Genomic DNA, 24,963 nt, shown 5'->3' with positions numbered 1-24,963 from the left:
TGCGTTTACGTAAATGGGCTCAACTCCGATGCCCTTCAGATCGCCTGGGAGTTTGAGATCTATGAAGCTGATGGACACACAGCCTGTGGCCTGCGTTTACGTAAATGGGCTCAACTCCGAGGCCGTTCAGATCGCCTGGGATTTTGAGATCTCGTATGAAGCCGCTGGACACACAGCCTGTGGCCTGCGTTTACTTAAATGGGCTCAACTCATATGCCATTTAGATCGCCTGGGAGTTTCACATCTCGTATGAAGCTGCTGGACACACAGCCTGTGGCCTGCATTACGTACATGGGCTCAACTCTGATGCCGTTCAGATCGCCTGGGAGTTTGTGATCTCGTATGAACCTGCTGGACACACAGCCTGTGGCCTGAGTTTACGTGAATGGGCTCAACTCCGAGGCCGTTCAGATCGCCTGGGATTTTGAGATCTCATATGAAGCTGCTGGACACACAGCCTGTGGCCTAGGTTTACGTAAATGGGCTCAACTCCGATGCCGTTCAGATCGCCTGGGAGTTTGAGATCTCGTATGAAGCCGCTGGACACACAGCCTGTGGCCTGCGTTTTTTCAAATGGGCTCAACTCCGATGCCATTCAGATCACCTGGGAGTTTGAGATCTCGTATGAAGCTGCTGGACACACAGCCTGTGGCCTGCATTACGTAAATGGGCTCAACTCCGATGCCGTTCAGATCGCCTGGGAGTTTGAGATCTCGTATGAACGTGCTGGACACACAGCCTGTGGCCTGAGTTTACGTGAATGGGCTCAACTCCGATGCCGTTCAGATCGCCTGGGAGTTTGAGATCTATGAAGCTGCTGGACACACAGCCTGTGGCCTACATTTACGTGAATGGGCTCAACTCCGATGCCGTTCAGATCGCCTGGGAGTTTGAGATTCCGTATGAGGCTGCTGGACACACAGCCTGTGGCCTGCGTTTAAGTAAATGGGCTCAACTCCGATGCCGTTCAGATCGCCTGGGAGTTTGAGATCTCGTACAAAGCTGCTGGACACACAGCCTGTGGCCTGCGTTTACGTAAATGGGCTCAACTCCGATGCCCTTCAGATCGCCTGGGCGTTTGAGATCTATGAAGCTGCTGGACACACAGCCTGTGGCCTGCATTTACGTGAATGGGCTCAACTCCGATGCCGTTCAGATCGCCTGGGAGTTTGAGATTCCGTATGAGGCTGCTGGACACACAGCCTGTGGCCTGCGTTTACGTAAATGGGCTCAACTCCGATGCCGTTCAGATCGCCTGGGAGTTTGAGATCTCGTACAAAGCTGCTGGACACACAGCCTGTGGCCTGCGTTTACGAAAATGGGCTCAACTCCGATGCCCTTCAGATCGCCTGGGAGTTTAAGATCTCGTATGAAGCTGCTGGACACACAGACTGTGGCCTGCATTTATGTAAATGGGCTCAACTCCGAGGCCGTTCAGATCGCCTGGGAGTTTGAGATTTCGTATGAACGTGCTGGACACACAGCCTGTGGCCTGAGTTTACGTGAATGGGCTCAACTCCGATGCCGTTCAGATCGCCTGGGAGTTTGAGATCTATGAAGCTGCTGGACACACAGCCTGTGGCCTGCATTTACGTGAATGGGCTCAACTCCGATGCCGTTCAGATCGCCTGGGAGTTTGAGATTCCGTATGAGGCTGCTGGACACACAGCCTGTGGCCTGCGTTTACGTAAATGGGCTCAACTCCGATGCCGTTCAGATCGCCTGGGAGTTTGAGATCTCGTACAAAGCTGCTGGACACACAGCCTGTGGCCTGCGTTTACGTAAATGGGCTCAACTCCGATGCCCTTCAGATCGCCTGGGAGTTTGAGATCTATGAAGCTGCTGGACACACAGCCTGTGGCCTGCATTTACGTGAATGGGCTCAACTCCGATGCCGTTCAGATCGCCTGGGAGTTTGAGATTCCGTATGAGGCTGCTGGACACACAGCCTGTGGCCTGCGTTTACGTAAATGGGCTCAACTCCGATGCCGTTCAGATCGCCTGGGAGTTTGAGATCTCGTACAAAGCTGCTGGACACACAGCCTGTGGCCTGCATTTACGTAAATGGGCTCAACTCCGATGCCCTTCAGATCGCCTGGGAGTTTAAGATCTCGTATGAAGCTGCTGGACACACAGACTGTGGCCTGCATTTATGTAAATGGGCTCAACTCCGATGCCGTTCAGATCGCCTGGGAGTTTGAGATCTCGTATGAAGCTGCTGGACACACAGCCTGTGGCCTGCGTTAACGTAAATGGGCTCAACTCCGATGCCCTTCAGATCGCCTGGGAGTTTGAGATCTCGTATGAAGCTGCTGGACACACAGCCTGTGGCCTGCATTTACGTAAATGGGCTCAACTCCGATGCCGTTCAGATCGCCTGGGAGTTTGAGATCTATGAAGCTGCTGGACACACAGCCTGTGGCCTGCATTCACGTAAATGGGCTCAACTCCGATGCCGTTCAGATTGCCTGGGAGTTTGAGATCTCGTATAAAGCTGCTGGACACACAGCCTGTGGCCTGCGTTTACGTAAATGGGCTCAACTCCGATGCCGTTCAAATCGCCTAAGAGTTTGAGATCTCGTATGAAGCTGCTGGACACACAGCCTGTGGCCTGCGTTTACGTAAATGGGCTCAACTCAGATGCCGTTCAGATCGCCTGGGAGTTTGAGATCTATGAAGCTGCTGGACACACAGCCTGTGGCCTGCGTTTACGTAAATGGGTTCAACTCCGATGCCGTTCAGATCGCCTGGGAGTTTGAGATCTCGTATGAAGCTGCTGGACACACAGCCTGTGGCCTGCATTTACGTAAATGGGCTCCACTCCGATGCCGTTCAGATCGCCTGAGAGTTTGAGATCTCGTATGAAGCTGCTGGACACACAGCACATGGCCTGCGTTTACGTAAATGGGCTCAACTCCGATGCCGTTCGGATGGCCTGGGAGTTTGAGATCTCGTATGAAGCTGCTGGACACACAGCCTGTGGCCTGCATTTACGTAAATGGGCTCCACTCCGATGCCGTTCAGATCGCCTGGGAGTTTGAGATCTCGTATGAAGCTGCTGGACACACAGCCTGTGGCCTGCGTTTACGTAAATGGGCTCAACTCCGATGCCGTTCGGATGGCCTGGGAGTTTGAGATCTCGTATGAAGCTGCTGGACACACAGCCTGTGGCCTGCGTTTACGTAAATGGGCTCAACTCCAATGCCGTTCAGATCGCCTGGGAGTTTGAGATCTCGTATGAAGCTGCTGGACACACAGCCTGTGGCCTGCGTTTGCATAAATGGGCTCAACTCCGATGCCGTTCAGATCGCCTGGGAGTTTGAGATCTCGTATGAAGCTGCTGGACACACAGCCTGTGGCCTGCATTACGTAAATGGGCTCAACTCCGATGCCGTTCAGATCGCCTGGGAATTTGAGATCTTGTATGAACCTGCTGGACACACAGCCTGTGGCCTGAGTTTACGTGAATGGGCTCAACTCCGATGCCATTCAGATCGCCTGGGAGTTTGAGATCTATGAAGCTGCTGGACACACAGACTGTGGCCTGCATTTATGTAAATGGGCTCAACTCCAATGCCGTTCAGATCGCCTGGGAGTTTGAGATCTATGAAGCTTCTGTACACACAGCCTGTGGCCTGTGTTTACGTAAATGGGCTCAACTCCGATGCCGTTCAGATCGCCTGGGAGTTTGAGATCTATGACGCTGCTGGACCCACAGCCTGTGGCCTGCATTACGTAAATGGGCTCAACTCCGATGCCGTTCAGATCGCCTGGGAGTTTGAGATCTCGTACAAAGCTGCTGGACACACAGCCTGTGGCCTGCGTTTACGTAAATGGGCTCAACTCCGATGCCCTTCAGATCGCCTGGGAGTTTGAGATCTATGAAGCTGCTGGACACACAGCCTGTGGCCTGCGTTTACGTAGATGGGCTCAACTCCGAGGCCGTTCAGATCGCCTGGGATTTTGAGATCTCATATGAAGCTGCTGGAAACACAGCCTGTGGCCTGCGTTTACGTAAATGGGCTCAACTCCGATGCCGTTCAGATCGCCTGGGAGTTTGAGATCTCTTATGAAGCCGCTGGACACACAGCCTGTGGCCTGCGTTTACTTAAATGGGCTCAACTCATATGCCATTTAGATCGCCTGGGAGTTTCAGATCTCGTATGAAGCTGCTGGACACACAGCCTGTGGCCTGCATTACGTAAATGGGCTCAACTCCGATGCCGTTCAGATCGCCTGGGAGTTTGTGATCTCGTATGAACCTGCTGGACACACAGCCTGTGGCCTGATTTTACGTGAATGGGCTCAACTCCGATGCCGATCAGATCGCCTGGGAGTTTGAGATCTATGAATCTGCTGGACACACAGCCTGTGGCCTGCATTTACGTAAATGGGCTCAACACCGAGGCCGTTCAGATCGCCTGGGAGTTTGAGCTCTCGTATGAAGCTGCTGGACACACAGCCTGTGGCCTGCATTTACGTAAATGGGCTCAACTCCGATGCCGTTCAGATCGCCTGGGAGTTTGAGAACTCGTATGAAGCTGCTGGACACACAGCCTGTGGCCTGCATTACGTAAATGGGCTCAACTCCGAGGCCGTTCAGATCGCCTGGGATTTTGAGATCTCATATGAAGCTGCTGGACACACAGCCTGTGGCCTGCGTTTACGTAAATGGGCTCAACTCCAATGCCGTTCAGATCGCCTGGGAGTTTGAGATCTCGTATGAAGCCGCTGGGCACACAGCCTGTGGCCTGCGTTTACGTAAATGGGCTCAACTCCGATGCCCTTCAGATCGCCTGGGAGTTTGAGATCTATGAAGCTGCTGTACACACAGCCTGTGGCCTGCATTTACGTGAATGGGCTCAACTCCGATGCCCTTCAGATCGGCTGGGAGTTTGAGATCTATGAAGCTGCTGTACACACAGCCTGTGGCCTGCGTTTACGTAAATGGGCTCAACTCCGATGCCGTTCAGATCGCCTGGGAATTTGAGAACTCGTATGAAGCTGCTGGACACACAGCCTGTGGCCTGCATTACGTAAATGGGCTCAACTCCGAGGCCGTTCAGATCGCCTGGGATTTTGAGATCTCATATGAAGCTGCTGGACACACAGCCTGTGGCCTGCGTTTACGTAAATGGGCTCAACTCCAATGCCGTTCAGATCGCCTGGGAGTTTGAGATCTCGTATGAAGCCGCTGGGCACACAGCCTGTGGCCTGCGTTTACGTAAATGGGCTCAACTCCGATGCCCTTCAGATCACCTGGGAGTTTGAGATCTATGAAGCTACTGTACACACAGCCTGTGGCCTGCGTTTACGTGAATGGGCTCAACTCCGATGCCCTTCAGATCGGCTGGGAGTTTGAGATCTATGAAGCTGCTGTACACACAGCCTGTGGCCTGCGTTTACGTGAATGGGCTCAACTCCAATGCCGTTCAGATCGCCTGGGAGTTTGAGATCTCGTATGAAGCAGCTGGACACACAGCCTGTGGCCGGCGTTTACGTAAATGGGCTCAACTCCAATGCCGTTCAGATCGCCTGGGAATTTGAGAACTCGTATGAAGCTGCTGGACACACAGCCTGTGGCCTGCATTACGTAAATGGGCTCAACTCCGATGCCGTTCAGATCCCCTGGGAGTTTGAGATCTCGTATGAAGCTGCTGGACACACAGCCTGTGGCCAGCATTTATGTAAATGGGCTCAACTCCAAAGCCGTTCAGATCGCCTGGGAGTTTGAGATCTCGTATGAAGCTGCTGGACACACAGCCTGTGGCCTGCGTTTACGTAAATGGGCTCAACTCCGATGCCGTTCAGATCACCTGGGAGTTTGAGATCTCGTATGAACCTGCTGGACACACAGCCTGTGGCCTGCATTTACGTAAATGGGCTCAACTCCGATGCCCTTTAGATCGCCTGGGAGTTTGAGATCTCGTATGAAGCTGCTGGACACACAGCCTGTGGCCTAGGTTTACGTAAATGGGCTCAACTCCGATGCCTTTTAGATCGCCTGAGAGTTTGAGATCTCGTATGAAGCTGCTGGACACACAGCCTGTGGCCTGCATTTATGTAAATGGGCTCAACTCCGAGGCCGTTCAGATCGCCTGGGATTTTGAGATCTCATATGAAGCTGCTGGACACACAGCCTGTGGCCTGCATTTACGTAAATGGGCTCAACTCCGATGCCGTTCAGATCGCCTGGGAGTTTGAGATCTCGTATGAAGCTCCAGGACACACAGCCTGTGGCCTGCATTTACGTAAATGGGCTCAACTCCGATGCCGTTCAGATCGCCTGGGAGTTTGAGATCTCGGCTGAAGCTGCTGGACACACAGCCTGTGGCCTGCGTTTATGTAAATGGGCTCAACTCCGATGCCGTTCAGATCGCCTGGGAGTTTGAGATCTCGTATGAAGCCGCTGGACACACAGCCTGTGGCCTGCGTTTACTCAAATGGGCTCAACTCCGATGCCATTCAGATCACCTGGGAGTTTGATATCTCGTATGAAGCTGCTGGACACACAGCCTGTGGCCTGCATTACGTAAATGGGCTCAACTCCGATGCCGTTCAGAGCGCCTGGGAGTTTGAGATCTCGTATGAACGTGCTGGACACACAGCCTGTGGCCTGAGTTTACGTGAATGGGCTCAACTCCGATGCCGTTCAGATCGCCTGGGAGTTTGAGATCTATGAAGCTGCTGGACACACAGCCTGTGGCCTGCATTTAGGTGAATGGGCTCAGCTCCGATGCCGTTCAGATCGCCTGGGAGTTTGAGATCTCGTATGAAGCTGCTGGACACACAGCCTGTGGCCTGCGTTTACGTAAATGGGCTCAACTCCGATGCCGTTCAGATCGCCTGGGAGTTTGAGATCTCGTACAAAGCTGCTGGACACACAGCCTGTGGCCTGCGTTTACGTAAATGGGCTCAACTCCGATGCCCTTCAGATCGCCTGGGAGTTTGAGATCTATGAAGCTGCTGGACACACAGCCTGTGGCCTGCGTTTACGTAAATGGGCTCAACTCCGAGGCCGTTCAGATCGCCTGGGATTTTGAGATCTCGTATGAAGCCGCTGGACACACAGCCTGTGGCCTGCGTTTACTTAAATGGGCTCAACTCATATGCCATTTAGATCGCCTGGGAGTTTCAGATCTCGTATGAAGCTGCTGGACACACAGCCTGTGGCCTGCATTACGTAAATGGGCTCAACTCTGATGCCGTTCAGATCGCCTGGGAGTTTGTGATCTCGTATGAACCTGCTGGACACACAGCCTGTGGCCTGAGTTTACGTGAATGGGCTCAACTCCGATGCCGTTCAGATCGCCTGGGAGTTTGAGATCTATGAATCTGCTGGACACACAGCCTGTGGCCTGCATTTACGTAAATGGGCTCAACTCCGAGGCCGTTCAGATCGCCTGGGATTTTGAGATCTCATATGAAGCTGCTGGATGTGAGAAGGTGGCCTGATATGCAGTGCTCACTATTCTAGTGAACACTATGTATCAGTCCAGCAACCCTTATTGATGATTGGTTGTAAGTCAACCTTATAGACCAGCTATCCTAGTAGCGTGGATACGAGCAGTCTAAGGCTAAAGACTCGAGAGGGCGCGTTAAGCCAGCTGTTTACCACACATATACCCCTTGAATACCAAGTGAAAGGACACCACACAAGTGTTATGAAAATAAACAGTTATTTATTTAAAGATCACAACAGCCCTGTACTCTTTATGAGGACAGGGTACTAAGCACAAACCAAAACTCTTACAAAAATACTTAAGTTAGCACAGTATATACAAATGCCCGAGGGGCACGGAAAACCATATACTCTGAAAGTGGAATGCGAAATTCCTAGCAGGTAAGTACAGTACTAATAGCTTTTGGAATCGCTAGGACTTGACTAGGGAATCGTTAGATTATGTCTAGGAGGCCTAGGGGACTCGGGTGCAGTGTGTGCACTCTCACGCGAGATGCGGGACAAAAGTCTATGGTAGCTAGGAATTAGAAAGTTAGTGTTCTCGGGCGAACCCGACCTGGTAGGGAGAAAACGAAAGTAGATTCTGACCCTTGGATAGTGAGGCTATGCTGGGGCACCGAAATGCCGAAGTTACCTAGCCCAGGGGCTGCAGCTGCATAGGTCTGAAAAGACGTCGGGAATCCTCGTAGACGGACCAGGAGCCGGAAGAAAAGATGCTGGCCGGTGACCAGTGAAGAAAGTTCAGTCGGATCCAAGCCTGGATCTTGAAGATAGATGACACCTGAAAGCAGAGGGGACCAAGTTCGAGACTACTAGCCAGTAGTCAGTGGGCACCAGGAGGGCACCGGATGGTAGCCACCTCGACTAGGTGAGTGGGTGACGCTTGACTCGAAGATCTCACGGACCAGGAGGCGTTGTCGGCGACCAGGATGGAGGATCGAGCTGTCCCACGAAGATAGAAGCTGTCGGCGTCGCTGGACCCAGGATTGGGCAACAAAGCCTTGGCAAATTCAAGCCCACGCGGTGGACCTAAAATGGCGTCTGGAGTGGACCAGGAGGGTCCGGGGTGCCTCTCTTGAAGAAGGAAGCAAAGGCCAGCCTGGAGCAACCAGACCAGCAGTCGTGAAGTCGTTGGGCGTCGTTCAGAGGGCCACAAGCCAGCCGGCTAGTAGCCAAACAACGCGGTGCACAGCAAACAGCAGAAGGGCCCCACGCAGATCGTGGAGATGCAGGGGGGCTGATCTTGGGTGCTGGAGCTGCGCAGGGTCGGGGCTTCTCGGACCCCAAAGCACTCACCAGTGGAGGACACGGTGGGCTTGCAGTAAAGATGTCGTGCAGTCTTGGCGATCGTCGGTCCCTTGAGGTCTCGTCGCACTCACGGTTCTCAGCTGGGCTGTAGAGGTGAGTAGAGGTCAGAGGTGCCAGGGAAGCCGGGTCTCGTCGAGCTGGGTCGTCGGATTCGTGATGAAGGACTTGCAGCAGACCGCAGTGTTCTTTAGGATGGTGCCTGCGGATGCAGGGTGACTACTCCTTAGCCACAAGGGAGAATCTTGAAGAAGAAATCGTGAAGTCCTTTCGAAGAAAGTGGTATCTTGATTCCAAAGATGATCTAATTTTAACAGGGGGCCCGCTCCCATCTTTATACTAAAAAAGGGGGCTGACCTGGTGACTAGGTCCTGCCTATGGGTGGGACCAGGAGGGGGGTGGTTACACCCCTCTCCCCTGCCGGACTTCCCCAGGCCAGGGGCTGGTGTGCCCCTGGAACTGGTTCTGACTGGCCTATGCGTAGTGAGCACCGGGGTGCCACTCAGCAGTCACCTTCCTGAAAAGCCCTGCCTACCCAGGATACACAAAACCATGTCTGGGACGGTGCTAGCACCTCCCCTGACAGGAAACCCTTTGTCCAGGCTCCCCTCACTGGAAGGACTCCCAGCTGCAGGGGGTCAGACTCGTGTCTGTGGTGGCAGCATCCATTTTGTGGAGCTGAGGCTTCAGTTAACTTTAACCGGGGTTCACAGTTACATACATGTCGTGTCCCTCTAGAAGGGTGGAATGCTAACCCCGTCGCCAGAATTGGCGAGGGGTTAGTATTCCAATTCGTATGACACCTTACTCGACATGTTTTGATAAAGCAATACCAAAGATAGCATTTAACCGCGAGGATTATAATGCACTTAAGAGTATATGGTATGCGATATCATGGAACAGCTATTAGGACTTGATTCCGCAAGCTGCAGACAGGCTCAGCTCATGCCAGAGCACCATCTCACACGATTCCAAGCACTCTGCCTTCAGGATTGTCAAGGCCTGCCATAGGAGTGACTGATAGGAATCTGTGTGTCCATTTTAGGGTTAGGTATAGGTATACTACACCTACAGCAAAGGGTGATTACACGACTTTGCCCCAGCTGTCATGCAGCCAGTTGTGTCAAATTTAAGAGGCCAGCCAGGGGTGGCATAATACATGCTGCAGGCCCTGGCAGCCCTGGGTACACCCATGCCCTGAGTTACAGGGTCTGATAGGGTGGCCCAGTACCAATTGGAAATGTACCTAGGGTACATGGAATCCATTTTAAAGAGAGAGCAGTAGGCCTGGGGTCCTGATTGGCAGGGCCCCAGGTCGACTATGTCCAAAACCAGCTAAAACACAGGGCAAAAAGTTGGGGGCAACCATAGTCAGGATGTACCTTCCTACACAACCCCCCCCCAAACGAAAGGAGATAAGGCTATCCTTGTCCAGGTAAGCCTCTATTACCTAAGTGGCCATATAAGGAAGTACCAGCTCTGGCTTGGTTTCCCCCTGTGTCATGGTCCACTAGGCAACCCCTCACCCTAAGGGTATCTGAGGGTCTCCACCATAGGGAATCTCTGTCTCTGGTGTGTCTTGGGAAAGAAGAAGGCTGATGCTGGGATGGAGTACTGAAGTGAGGCTCCTCTACCTTTGGGCTCAACTTCCTCCAATCACCACTCACCATGTGTGCCTTTCTTTCTTTAGCTGAGATGCACTGAGCTCTCAGGGTCAGCCTCTGGCTACCTAAAGCTGGAGGCTGAGTCCCTCTGTTTGGCTTACTGGAGGGACAGGTCAGGTCTGGGGTTTTTAGGCCCCATGTTTGGCTGTGCCCAGCAGTGTCCAGCTGTGGGAGTTCCCTAACTACTTTTAAGGGGGATCCCTCAGGAGTCTGACTTATTTTCACTTGGCTAGGTTTACCAGCTTCAGTGACCCTAATCTGCTGATTAAGTGGTTCTTTTGGACAGGGGGCCCTTTGGGGTCCACCACTGGCCTCCCTGGTCTCTTCAGCCCTGGGCTGACTGAGGCAGGGTAGAGAGGTGCAGGTTACCTGCTCCAGACTGGGTCCCACCTGTGAAGGGTCCACTGCCATCAGGGGCTCTGCCAGGCTAGGCCTGACTACCTCTGGGGCAGTCCCTTCAACAGGGGTAGAGTCAGTTCCCTGAGGAGGCTGGCTCTCACCTAGTGTCTGGGAGGGGGAAGACTCTTCTTCCTCCTCAATGCTCTCTGTTTGAGTGGAGTGATCCATTGTTTCAGGCTTCACAACCTCACTATCTGTCTGAGTAGAGGCTGAGACCATTTCAACCTTGCCAACCTTTTCAGGAGGGCACTCAGTTTGTGTTTGGGCTGTGACTGTCACAGCCCTCCTATCCTGTTCTGGAAAGTCTGTCTGAGCCTGGGCAGTGGCTACCACTGCCCTTCCAACCTTTTCAGGGAGGACTGGTGCTTGGACTGGGGCTGTAGCTATTACTGCCCCACTAACCTGTCTGGATAGGCCTATCATTCTGGAATGAGTTTCTTGTTCCACCTCAGCCCATGCTGAGAGTTCCAGGTCATTCCCCAGTAAGCAATCTACAGGTAGGTTATCTGTCACTGCCACTCTCATGGGCCCTGTGACATTACCCCAGCTGAGCTTGACTACTGCCATGGGATGCCTTCTCTTCATTCCATGAATGTCTGTCACCTGATAAGTAAAACCAGGGGTCAGTTGAGCAGAGGGGACCAGATGGTCACTCACCATGGTGAGGCTGGCCCCTGTGTCTCTGAATGCCTCAACTTTCTGACCATTCACTAAAACTTCTTGTCTATACTTGCCCAAAATGTGGGGTCCAGTAGTGAAGTTGGCAAACCCCATGCCAGTCTCACAGACAAGAGTGTGGTCAGGGAACCTGGCTAAGCCATAGTCCTCCTGATTGCCCAAAGTAATGCCCACCACATTCTTGGGGGTACTCCCACCACCTGGGGGATTACCACTAGTGGTAACAGGAGGTTTAGGAGTATTACCTGGGGGTACATTTCCCTTATTGCCATTTTTAGGGCAACTGGCATCACTTTTGTAATGGCCCACCTGTTTACAGGTATGACAATAAGGTTTCTTTTGCTCTGAAGGAGTGTTCTGGGACCCACCACCCTTGTTGGAGTTTTGGGGCCCTTGGGAAGTCTTCTCTGTGGATTTATCCCCACCCTTCTCTTGAGGCTTGGTTGATTCCTTTTTCTGGTCACCACCCTGGTTTTTAGGCCTAACCCTGGTTCTGACCCATTTGTCTGCCCTCTTACCCAATTCCTGTGGAGAGGTCAACTCAGAGTCTACCAGGTGCTGATGTAATAGCTGGTTCTGACAATTATTTAAGATTTGCTCCCTCATAATTAGATTATACAATCCTTTAAAATCAGTAACCTTACTACCCAGTAGCCAGCCTTCAAAAGCCTTAGTGGCACAATCAACAAAGTCAGTCCAATCTTGAGACTGAGTTTTCTGGGTGTCTCTGAACAGCATCCTGTATTGTTCAGTGGTTAAACCAAACCCATCAACCAGTACATTTTTCAAGACTTGGTAATTGTTAGCATCCTCCACCCTTGTGGTGAGGAGCTTATCTCTACCTTTACCATCAAAGGAGAGCCACAAGATAGCTGCCCACTGACTTTGGGGAACACCCTGCACAGTGCAGGCTCTCTCCAAAGCAGTAATCCATTTGTGGATGTCATCCCCTTCCCTAAAGGGGGGCACTATCTTATTCAGGTGCTTTTTATCAAAACTCCTTTCCCTATTGCTAGGTTTATTGCTGCCACCAGTGGGAACTAGCCCACATAATTCTTGCTCTCTAGCAAGGGCAAGTCTCTCTTTGGCCAGGGCAAGTTCTTCCCTTTCAATCCTCAGTTTGACTGCCCTTTCTTCAGCTTCATACACTCTCCTCTTAGGGGAAGACATTCCTCTGTGAGAAGAGTTGAGAGAGCCATTGGTTCGAAAGGATCTGCTAGAGCCTCTTGAGAGAGACCTAACTCGTCCATTCCCAATGTTAAGCTGACCTGAGAGTGGGCCCAGGGGTCCCCCAGTACCAAGCTCATGTCTGCTTAAGTTGGACCTGCTTAGTCTACTGACTTCTAGCTGTCCCTTATCTGCCTCATCCCCAGACAACTCATTCTCCTCCTCAGCATCATCTGCCTCAATGAGGGGATGGATATCAAAGGGACCCTGTAAGGAGGGCAAACTTCCATCTGGATTAGAAGGGTCTGGGTTACCAGCCCTACTGGCATCATAAGCCTCTAAGAGACCAATCAGAAAGGAAGTGGTGGGGTTAGACCCCTGTTTTAGTTTCCTGAGAGTACACACTTGTCTCATCTCATGGAAGCTAAGAGCAGTATATTTTGAAGGGATGACCTGTGGAGGGTCAACTGACACAAGGGGAGACTCAGTGTTTCCTCCTGTGACCGACATACTGCTTCTAGTGTGGTGTAAGTGATGCACCTACCTACACTATGTGTTACCTACTGGTCCCTTGCTAGAGTTGTAGCCAAGGTGTGCTAAGCCTTGAGGAGCTACAACAGCTGGTTCAGTAGAACTCAGAGTATTCTAAGCTTTAGTTATATGTACCTAACAGTACTTATGTGATCTTTCAACAAGATATTCTTAGGATACGTGTGGTAAAACAACAGCAAGCTCAAATCCCAACCGCTGCTCACCAATGTGAGAAGGTGGCCTGATATGCAGTGCTCACTATTCTAGTGAACACTATGTATCAGTCCAGCAACCCTTATTGATGATTGGTTGTAAGTCAACCTTATAGACCAGCTATCCTAGTAGCGTGGATACGAGCAGTCTAAGGCTAAAGACTCGAGAGGGCGCGTTAAGCCAGCTGTTTACCACACATATACCCCTTGAATACCAAGTGAAAGGACACCACACAAGTGTTATGAAAATAAACAGTTATTTATTTAAAGATCACAACAGCCCTGTACTCTTTATGAGGACAGGGTACTAAGCACAAACCAAAACTCTTACAAAAATACTTAAGTTAGCACAGTATATACAAATGCCCGAGGGGCACGGAAAACCATATACTCTGAAAGTGGAATGCGAAATTCCTAGCAGGTAAGTACAGTACTAATAGCTTTTGGAATCGCTAGGACTTGACTAGGGAATCGTTAGATTATGTCTAGGAGGCCTAGGGGACTCGGGTGCAGTGTGTGCACTCTCACGCGAGATGCGGGACAAAAGTCTATGGTAGCTAGGAATTAGAAAGTTAGTGTTCTCGGGCGAACCCGACCTGGTAGGGAGAAAACGAAAGTAGATTCTGACCCTTGGATAGTGAGGCTATGCTGGGGCACCGAAATGCCGAAGTTACCTAGCCCAGGGGCTGCAGCTGCATAGGTCTGAAAAGACGTCGGGAATCCTCGTAGACGGACCAGGAGCCGGAAGAAAAGATGCTGGCCGGTGACCAGTGAAGAAAGTTCAGTCGGATCCAAGCCTGGATCTTGAAGATAGATGACACCTGAAAGCAGAGGGGACCAAGTTCGAGACTACTAGCCAGTAGTCAGTGGGCACCAGGAGGGCACCGGATGGTAGCCACCTCGACTAGGTGAGTGGGTGACGCTTGACTCGAAGATCTCACGGACCAGGAGGCGTTGTCGGCGACCAGGATGGAGGATCGAGCTGTCCCACGAAGATAGAAGCTGTCGGCGTCGCTGGACCCAGGATTGGGCAACAAAGCCTTGGCAAATTCAAGCCCACGCGGTGGACCTAAAATGGCGTCTGGAGTGGACCAGGAGGGTCCGGGGTGCCTCTCTTGAAGAAGGAAGCAAAGGCCAGCCTGGAGCAACCAGACCAGCAGTCGTGAAGTCGTTGGGCGTCGTTCAGAGGGCCACAAGCCAGCCGGCTAGTAGCCAAACAACGCGGTGCACAGCAAACAGCAGAAGGGCCCCACGCAGATCGTGGAGATGCAGGGGGGCTGATCTTGGGTGCTGGAGCTGCGCAGGGTCGGGGCTTCTCGGACCCCAAAGCACTCACCAGTGGAGGACACGGTGGGCTTGCAGTAAAGATGTCGTGCAGTCTTGGCGATCGTCGGTCCCTTGAGGTCTCGTCGCACTCACGGTTCTCAGCTGGGCTGTAGAGGTGAGTAGAGGTCAGAGGTGCCAGGGAAGCCGGGTCTCGTCGAGCTGGGTCGTCGGATTCGTGATGAAGGACTTGCAGCAGACCGCAGTGTTCTTTAGGATGGTGCCTGCGGATGCAGGGTGACTACTCCTTAGCCACAAGGGAGAATCTTGAAGAAGAAATCGTGAAGTCCTTTCGAAGAAAGTGGTATCTTGATTCCAAAGATGATCTAATTTTAACAGGGGGCCCGCTCCCATCTTTATACTAAAAAAGGGGGCTGACCCGGTGACTAGGTCCTGCCTATGGGTGGGACCAGGAGGGGGGTGGTTACACCCCTCTCCCCTGCCGGACTTCCCCAGGCCAGGGGCTGGTGTGCCCCTGGAACTGGTTCTGACTGGCCTATGCGTAGTGAGCACCGGGGTGCCACTCAGCAGTCACCTTCCTGAAAAGCCCTGCCTACCCAGGATACACAAAACCATGTCTGGGACGGTGCTAGCACCTCCCCTGACAGGAAACCCTTTGTCCAGGCTCCCCTCACTGGAAGGACTCCCAGCTGCAGGGGGTCAGACTCGTGTCTGTGGTGGCAGCATCCATTTTGTGGAGCTGAGGCTTCAGTTAACTTTAACCGGGGTTCACAGTTACATACATGTCGTGTCCCTCTAGAAGGGTGGAATGCTAACCCCGTCGCCAGAATTGGCGAGGGGTTAGTATTCCAATTCGTATGACACCTTACTCGACATGTTTTGATAAAGCAATACCAAAGATAGCATTTAACCGCGAGGATTATAATGCACTTAAGAGTATATGGTATGCGATATCATGGAACAGCTATTAGGACTTGATTCCGCAAGCTGCAGACAGGCTCAGCTCATGCCAGAGCACCATCTCACACGATTCCAAGCACTCTGCCTTCAGGATTGTCAAGGCCTGCCATAGGAGTGACTGATAGGAATCTGTGTGTCCATTTTAGGGTTAGGTATAGGTATACTACACCTACAGCAAAGGGTGATTACACGACTTTGCCCCAGCTGTCATGCAGCCAGTTGTGTCAAATTTAAGAGGCCAGCCAGGGGTGGCATAATACATGCTGCAGGCCCTGGCAGCCCTGGGTACACCCATGCCCTGAGTTACAGGGTCTGATAGGGTGGCCCAGTACCAATTGGAAATGTACCTAGGGTACATGGAATCCATTTTAAAGAGAGAGCAGTAGGCCTGGGGTCCTGATTGGCAGGGCCCCAGGTCGACTATGTCCAAAACCAGCTAAAACACAGGGCAAAAAGTTGGGGGCAACCATAGTCAGGATGTACCTTCCTACACTGGACACACAGCCTGTGGCCTAGGTTTACGTAAATGGGCTCAACTCCGATACCGTTCAGATCGCCTGGGAGTTTGAGATCTCGTATGAAGCCGCTGGACACACAGCCTGTGGCCTGCGTTTACTCAAATGGGCTCAACTCCGATGCCATTCAGATAACCTGGGAGTTTGAGATCTCGTATGAAGCTGCTGGACACACAGCCTGTGGCCTGCATTACGTAAATGGGCTCAACTCCGATGCCGTTCAGATCGCCTGGGAGTTTGAGATCTCGTATGAACGTGCTGGACACACAGCCTGTGGCCTGAGTTTACGTGAATGGGCTCAACTCCGATGCCGTTCAGATCGCCTGGGAGTTTGAGATCTATGAAGCTGCTGGACACACAGCCTGTGGCCTGCATTTAGGTGAATGGGCTCAACTCATATGCCATTTAGATCGCCTGGGAGTTTCAGATCTCGTATGAAGCTGCTGGACACACAGCCTGTGGCCTGCATTACGTAAATGGGCTCAACTCCGATGCCGTTCAGATCGCCTGGGAGTTTGTGATCTCGTATGAACCTGCTGGACACACAGCCTGTGGCCTGATTTTACGTGAATGGGCTCAACTCCGATGCCGTTCAGATCGCCTGGGAGTTTGAGATCTATGAATCTGCTGGACACACAGCCTGTGGCCTGCATTTACGTAAATGGGCTCAACACCGAGGCCGTTCAGATCGCCTGGGAGTTTGAGCTCTCGTATGAAGCTGCTGGACACACAGCCTGTGGCCTGCATTTACGTAAATGGGCTCAACTCCGATGCCGTTCAGATCGCCTGGGAGTTTGAGAACTCGTATGAAGCTGCTGGACACACAGCCTGTGGCCTGCATTACGTAAATGGGCTCAACTCCGAGGCCGTTCAGATCGCCTGGGATTTTGAGATCTCATATGAAGCTGCTGGACACACAGCCTGTGGCCTGCGTTTACGTAAATGGGCTCAACTCCAATGCCGTTCAGATCGCCTGGGAGTTTGAGATCTCGTATGAAGCCGCTGGGCACACAGCCTGTGGCCTGCGTTTATTTAAATGGGCTCAACTCATATGCCATTTAGATCGCCTGGGAGTTTCAGATCTCGTATGAAGCTGCTGGACACACAGCCTGTGGCCTGCATTACGTAAATGGGCTCAACTCTGATGCCGTTCAGATCGCCTGGGAGTTTGTGATCTCGTATGAACCTGCTGGACACACAGCCTGTGGCCTGAGTTTACGTGAATGGGCTCAACTCCGATGCCGTTCAGATCGCCTGGGAGTTTGAGATCTATGAATCTGCTGGACACACAGCCTGTGGCCTGCATTTACGTAAATGGGCTCAACTCCGAGGCCGTTCAGATCGCCTGGGATTTTGAGATCTCATATGAAGCTGCTGGACACACAGCCTGTGGCCTAGGTTTACGTAAATGGGCTCAACTCCGAAGCCGTTCAGATCGCCTGGGAGTTTGAGATCTCGTATGAAGCCGCTGGACACACAGCCTGTGGCCTGCGTTTACTCAAATGGGCTCAACTCCGATGCCATTCAGATAACCTGGGAGTTTGAGATCTCGTATGAAGCTGCTGGACACACAGCCTGTGGCCTGCATTACGTAAATGGGCTCAACTCCGATGCCGTTCAGATCGCCTGGGTGTTTGAGATCTCGTATGAACGTGCTGGACACACAGCCTGTGGCCTGAGTTTACGTGAATGGGCTCAACTCCGATGCCGTTCAGATCGCCTGGGAGTTTGAGATCTATGAAGCTGCTGGACACACAGCCTGTGGCCTGCATTTACGTAAATGGGCTCAACTCCGATGCCGTTCAGATCGCCTGGGAGTTTGAGATCTCGTACAAAGCTGCTGGACACACAGCCTGTGGCCTGCGTTTACGTAAATGGGCTCAACTCCGATGCCCTTCAGATCGCCTGGGAGTTTGAGATCTATGAAGCTGCTGGACCCACAGCCTGTGGCCTGCATTACGTAAATGGGCTCAACTCCGATGCCGTTCAGATCGCCTGGGAGTTTGAGATCTCGTACAAAGCTGCTGGACACACAGCCTGTGGCCTGCGTTTACGTAAATGGGCTCAACTCCGATGCCCTTCAGATCGCCTGGGAGTTTGAGATCTATGAAGCTGCTGGACACACAGCCTGTGGCCTGCATTTACGTAGATGGGCTCAACTCCGAGGCCGTTCAGATCGCCTGGGATTTTGAGATCTCATATGAAGCTGCTGGACACACAGCCTGTGGCCTGCGTTTACGTAAATGGGCTCAACTCCGATGCCGTTCAGATCGCCTGGGAGTTTGAGATCTCTTTTGAAGCCGCTGGACACACAGCCTGTGGCCTGCGTTTACTTAAATGGGCTCAACTCATATGCCATTTAGATCGCCTGGGAGTTTCAGATCTCGTATGAAGCTGCTGGACACACAGCCTGTGGCCTGCATTACGTAAATGGGCTCAACTCCGATGCCGTTCAGATCGCCTGGGAGTTTGTGATCTCGTATGAACCTGCTGGACACACAGCCTATGGCCTGATTTTACGTGAATGGGCTCAACTCCGATGCCGTTCAGATCGCCTGGGAGTTTGAGATCTATGAATCTGCTGGACACACAGCCTGTGGCCTGCATTTACGTAAATGGGCTCAACACCGAGGCCGTTCAGATCGCCTGGGAGTTTGAGCTCTCGTATGAAGCTGCTGGACACACAGCCTGTGGCCTGCATTTACGTAAATGGGCTCAACTCCGATGCCGTTCAGATCGCCTGGGAGTTTGAGAACTCATATGAAGCTGCTGGACACACAGCCTGTGGCCTGCATTACGTAAATGGGCTCAACTCCGAGGCCGTTCAGATTGCCTGGGATTTTGAGATCTCATATGAAGCTGCTGGACACACAGCCTGTGGCCTGTGTTTACGTAAATGGGCTCAACTCCAATGCCGTTCAGATCGCCTGGGAGTTTGAGATCTCGTATGAAGCCGCTGGGCACACAGCCTGTGGCCTGCGTTTACGTAAATGGGCTCAACTCCGATGCCCTTCAGATCGCCTGGGAGTTTGAGATCTATGAAGCTGCTGTACACACAGCCTGTGGCCTGCGTTTACGTGAATGGGCTCAACTCCGATGCCCTTCAGATCGGCTGGGAGTTTGAGATCTATGAAGCTGCTGTACACACAGCCTGTGGCCTGCGTTTACGTAAATGAGCTCAACTCCGATGCCGTTCAGATCGCCTGGGAGTTTGAGATCTCGTACAAAGCTGCTGGACACACAGCCTGTGGCCTGCGTTTACGTAAATGGGCTCAACTCTGATGCCCTTCAGATCGCCTGGGAGTTTGAGATCTATGAAGCTGCTGGACCCACAGCCTGTGGCCTGCATTACGTAAATGGGCTCAACTCCGATGCCGTTCAGATCGCCTGGGAGTTTGAGATCTCGTACAAAGCTGCTGGACACACAGCCTGTGGCCTGCGTTTACGTAAATGGGCTCAACTCCGATGCCCTTCAGATCGCCTGGGAGTTTGAGATCTATGAAGCTGCTGGACACACAGCCTGTGGCCTGCGTTTACGTAGATGGGCTCAACTCCGAGGCCGTTCAGATCGCCTGGGATTTTGAGATCTCATATAAAGCTGCTGGACACACAGCCTGTGGCCTGCGTTTACGTAAATGGGCTCAACTCCGATGCCGTTCAGATCGCCTGGGAGTTTGAGATCTCTTATGAAGCCGCTGGACACACAGCCTGTGGCCTGCGTTTACTTAAATGGGCTCAACTCATATGCCATTTAGATCGCCTGGGAGTTTCAGATCTCGTATGAAGCTGCTGGACACACAGCCTGTGGCCTGCATTACGTAAATGGGCTCAACTCCGATGCCGTTCAGATCGCCTGGGAGTTTGTGATCTCGTATGAACCTGCTGGACACACAGCCTGTGGCCTGATTTTACGTGAATGGGCTCAACTCCGATGCCGTTCAGATCGCCTGGGAGTTTGAGATCTATGAATCTGCTGGACACACAGCCTGTGGCCTGCATTTACGTAAATGGGCTCAACACCGAGGCCGTTCAGATCGCCTGGGAGTTTGAGCTCTCGTATGAAGCTGCTGGACACACAGCCTGTGGCCTGCATTTACGTAAATGGGCTCAACTCCGATGCCGTTCAGATCGCCTGGGAGTTTGAGAACTCATATGAAGCTGCTGGACACACAGCCTGTGGCCTGCGTTTACGTAAATGGGCTCAACTCCAATGCCGTTCAGATCGCCTGGGAGTTTGAGATCTCGTATGAAGCCGCTGGGCACACAGCCTGTGGCCTGCGTTTACGTAAATGGGCTCAACTCCGATGCCCTTCAGATCGCCTGGGAGTTTGAGATCTATGAAGCTGCTGTACACACAGCCTGTGGCCTGCGTTTACGTGAATGGGCTCAACTCCGATGCCCTTCAGATCGGCTGGGAGTATGAGATCTATGAAGCTGCTGTACACACAGCCTGTCGCCTGCGTTTACGTAAATGGGCTCAACTCCAATGCCGTTCAGATCGCCTGGGAATTTGAGAACTCGTATGAAGCTGCTGGACACACAGCCTGTGGCCTGCATTACGTAAATGGGCTCAACTCCGAGGCCGTTCAGATCGCCTGGGATTTTGAGATCTCATATGAAGCTGCTGGACACACAGCCTGTGGCCTGCGTTTACGTAAATGGGCTCAACTCCAATGCCGTTCAGATCGCCTGGGAGTTTGAGATCTCGTATGAAGCCGCTGGGCACACAGCCTGTGGCCTGCGTTTACGTAAATGGGCTCAACTCCGATGCCCTTCAGATCGCCTGGGAGTTTGAGATCTATGAAGCGACTGTACACACAGCCTGTGGCCTGCGTTTACGTGAATGGGCTCAACTCCGATGCCCTTCAGATCGGCTGGGAGTTTGAGATCTATGAAGCTGCTGTACACACAGCCTGTGGCCTGCGTTTACGTGAATGGGCTCAACTCCAATGCCGTTCAGATCGCCTGGGAGTTTGAGATCTCGTATGAAGCTGCTGGACACACAGCCTGTGGCAGGCGTTTACGTAAATGGGCTCAACTCCAATGCCGTTCAGATCGCCTGGGAATTTGAGAACTCGTATGAAGCTGCTGGACACACAGCCTGTGGCCTGCATTACGTAAATGGGCTCAACTCCGATGCCGTTCAGATCCCCTGGGAGTTTGAGATCTCGTATGAAGCTGCTGGACACACAGCCTGTGGCCAGCATTTATGTAAATGGGCTCAACTCCAAAGCCGTTCAGATCGTCTGGGAGTTTGAGATCTCGTATGAAGCTGCTGGACACACAGCCTGTGGCCTGCGTTTACGTAAATGGGCTCAACTCCGATGCCGTTCAGATCACCTGGGAGTTTGAGATCTCGTATGAACCTGCTGGACACACAGCCTGTGGCCTGCATTTACGTAAATGGGCTCAACTCCGATGCCCTTTAGATCGCCTGGGAGTTTGAGATCTCGTATGAAGCTGCTGGACACACAGCCTGTGGCCTGCATTTACGTAAATGGGCTCAACTCTGATGCCTTTTAGATCGCCTGAGAGTTTGAGATCTCGTATGAAGCTGCTGGACACACAGCCTGTGGCCTGCATTTATGTAAATGGGCTCAACTCCGAGGCCGTTCAGATCGCCTGGGATTTTGTGATCTCATATGAAGCTGCTGGACACACAGCCTGTGGCCTGCATTTACGTAAATGGGCTCAACTCCGATGCCGTTCAGATCGCCTGGGAGTTTGAGATCTCGTATGAAGCTCCAGGACACACAGCCTGTGGCCTGCATTTACGTAAATGGGCTCAACTCCGATGCCGTTCAGATCGCCTGGGAGTTTGAGATCTCGGCTGAAGCTGCTGGACACACAGCCTGTGGCCTGCGTTTATGTAAATGGGCTCAACTCCGATGCCGTTCAGATCGCCTGGGAGTTTGAGATCTCGTACAAAGCTGCTGGACACACAGCCTGTGGCCTGCGTTTACGTAAATGGGCTCAACTCCGATGCCCTTCAGATCGCCTGGGAGTTTGAGATCTATGAAGCTGCTGGACACACAGCCTGTGGCCTGCGTTTACGTAAATGGGCTCAACTCCGAGGCCGTTCAGATCGCCTGGGATTTTGAGATCTCGTATGAAGCCGCTGGACACACAGCCTGGGGCCTGCGTTTACTTAAATGGGCTCAACTCATATGCCATTTAGATCGCCTGGGAGTTTCAGATCTCGTATGAAGCTGCTGGACACACAGCCTGTGGCCTGCATTACGTAAATGGGCTCAACTCTGATGCCGTTCAGATCGCCTGGGAGTTTGTGATCTCGTATGAACCTGCTGGACACACAGCCTGTGGCCTGAGTTTACGTGAATGGGCTCAACTCCGATGCCGTTCAGATCGCCTGGGAGTTTGAGATCTATGAATCTGCTGGACACACAGCCTGTGGCCTGCATTCACGTAAATGGGCTCAACTCCGAGGCCGTTCAGATCTCCTGGGATTTTGAGATCTCATATGAAGCTGCTGGACACACAGCCTGTGGCCTAGGTTTACGTAAATGGGCTCAACTCCGATGCCGTTCAGATCGCCTGGGAGTTTGAGATCTCGTATGAAGCCGCTGGACACACAGCCTGTGGCCTGCGTTTACTTAAATGGGCTCAACTCCGATGCCATTCAGATCACCTGGGAGTTTGAGATCTCGTATGAAGCTGCTGGACACACAGCCTGTGGCCTGCATTACGTAAATGGGCTCAACTCCGATGCCGTTCAGATCGCCTGGGAGTTTGAGATCTCGTATGAACGTGCTGGACACACAGCCTGTAAATATTTACAACAAGGGGTGGTGAGGGACAGAGTCTCTGAATTAAGCAGAAAGCTCTCACCCAGTCAAGAGATAAGGGCTAGATCCAACACTGTTTTTTAGCTCACTGCACCATCCCAGTTTCAGAACCTGGCTGTATGCAAATTAGTCTGTTCCTGTCCCAGTGCATGATGGGAACATGGCAAACCAAACTACCAAGCCAATTCTTACACTGAGAAGGAAACAAGCTTCCGGGGACTGGTTTCTGGCATTTCAGCCGTCGTCGGCCCGGCTTGCTTGAATTCTGATGGTACAATGAGCAAGGGACTCACATCTGAGTATACCCTTCCACGCTCCAAAGCTGCTGGACACACAGCCTGTGGCCTGAGTTTACGTGAATGGGCTCAACTCCGATGCCGTTCAGATCGCCTGGGAGTTTGAGATCTATGAAGCTGCTGGACACACAGCCTGTGGCCTTCATGTACGTGAATGGGCTCAACTCCGATGCTGTTCAGATCGCCTGGGAGTTTGAGATTCCGTATGAGGCTGCTGGACACACAGCCTGTGGCCTGCGTTTACGTAAATGGGCTCAACTCCGATGCCGTTCAGATCGCATGGGAGTTTGAGATCTCGTACAAAGCTGCTGGACACACAGCCTGTGGCCTGCGTTTACGTAAATGGGCTCAACTCCGATGCCCTTCAGATCGCCTGGGAGTTGGAGATCTATGAAGCTGCTGGACACACAGCCTGTGGCCTGCGTTTACGTAAATGGGCTCAACTCCGAGGCCTTTCAGATCGCCTGGGATATTGAGATCTCATATGAAGCTGCTGGACACACAGCCTGTGGCCTGCGTTTACGTAAATGGGCTCAGCTCCGATGCCGTTCAGATCGCCTGGGAGTTTGAGATCTCGTATGAAGCCGCTGGACACACAGCCTGTGGCCTGCATTTACGTAAATGGGCTCAACTCCGATGCCCTTCAGATCGCCTGGGAGTTTGTGATCTCGTATGAACCTGTTGGACACACAGCCTGTGGCCCGAGTTTACGTGAATGGGCTCAACTCCGATGCCGTTCAGATCGCCTGGGAGTTTGAGATCTATGAATCTGCTGGACACACAGCCTGTGGCCTGCATTTACGTGAATGGGCTCAACTCCGATGCCGTTCAGATCGCCTGGGAGTTTGAGATCATGTATGAAGCTGCTGGACACACAGCCTGTGGCCTGCGTTTACATAAATGGGCTCAACTCCGATGCCGTTCAGATCGCCTGGGAGTTTTAGATCTATGAAGCTGCTGGACCCACAGCCTGTGGCCTGCATTTATGTAAATGGGCTCAACTCCGATGCCCTTCAGATCGCCTGGGAGTTTGAGATCTATGAAGCTGCTGGACACACAGCCTGTGGCCTGCGTTTACGTAAATGGGCTCAACTCCGATGCCCTTCAGATCGCCTGGGAGTTTGAGATCTCGTATGAAGCTGCTGGACACACAGCCTGTGGCCTGCATTTACGTAAATGGGCTCAACTCCGATGCCGTTCAGATCGCCTGGGAGTTTGAGATCTCGTATGAAGCTGCTGGACACACAGCCTGTGGCCTGCATTCACGTAAATGGGCTCAACTCCGATGCCCTTCAGATCGCCTGGGAGTTTGAGATCTCGTATGAAGCTGCTGGACACACAGCCTGTGGCCTGCATTTACATAAATGGGCTCAACTCCGATGCCGTTCAGATCGCCTGGGAGTTTGAGATCTCGTATGAAGCTGCTGGACACACAGCCTGTGGCCTTCATTTACGTAAATTGGCTCAACTCCGATGCCGTTCAGATCGCCTGGGAGTTTGAGATCTCGTATGAAGCTGCTGGACACACAGCCTGTGGCCTGCATTTACGTAAATGGGCTCAACTCCGATGCCGTTCAGATCGCCTGGGAGTTTGTGATCTCGTATGAACCTGCTGGACACACAGCCTGTGGCCTGAGTTTACGAGAATGGGCTCAACTCCGATGCCGTTCAGATCGCCTGGGAG

Source organism: Lissotriton vulgaris, chromosome 1_1 (genome assembly GCF_964263255.1).
Source record: "Lissotriton vulgaris chromosome 1_1, aLisVul1.2, whole genome shotgun sequence".
Classification (NCBI taxonomy): domain Eukaryota; kingdom Metazoa; phylum Chordata; class Amphibia; order Caudata; family Salamandridae; genus Lissotriton; species Lissotriton vulgaris.
The sequence above is the reverse complement of the archived record's forward strand: the minus strand, read 5'-3'. Positions refer to the sequence as shown.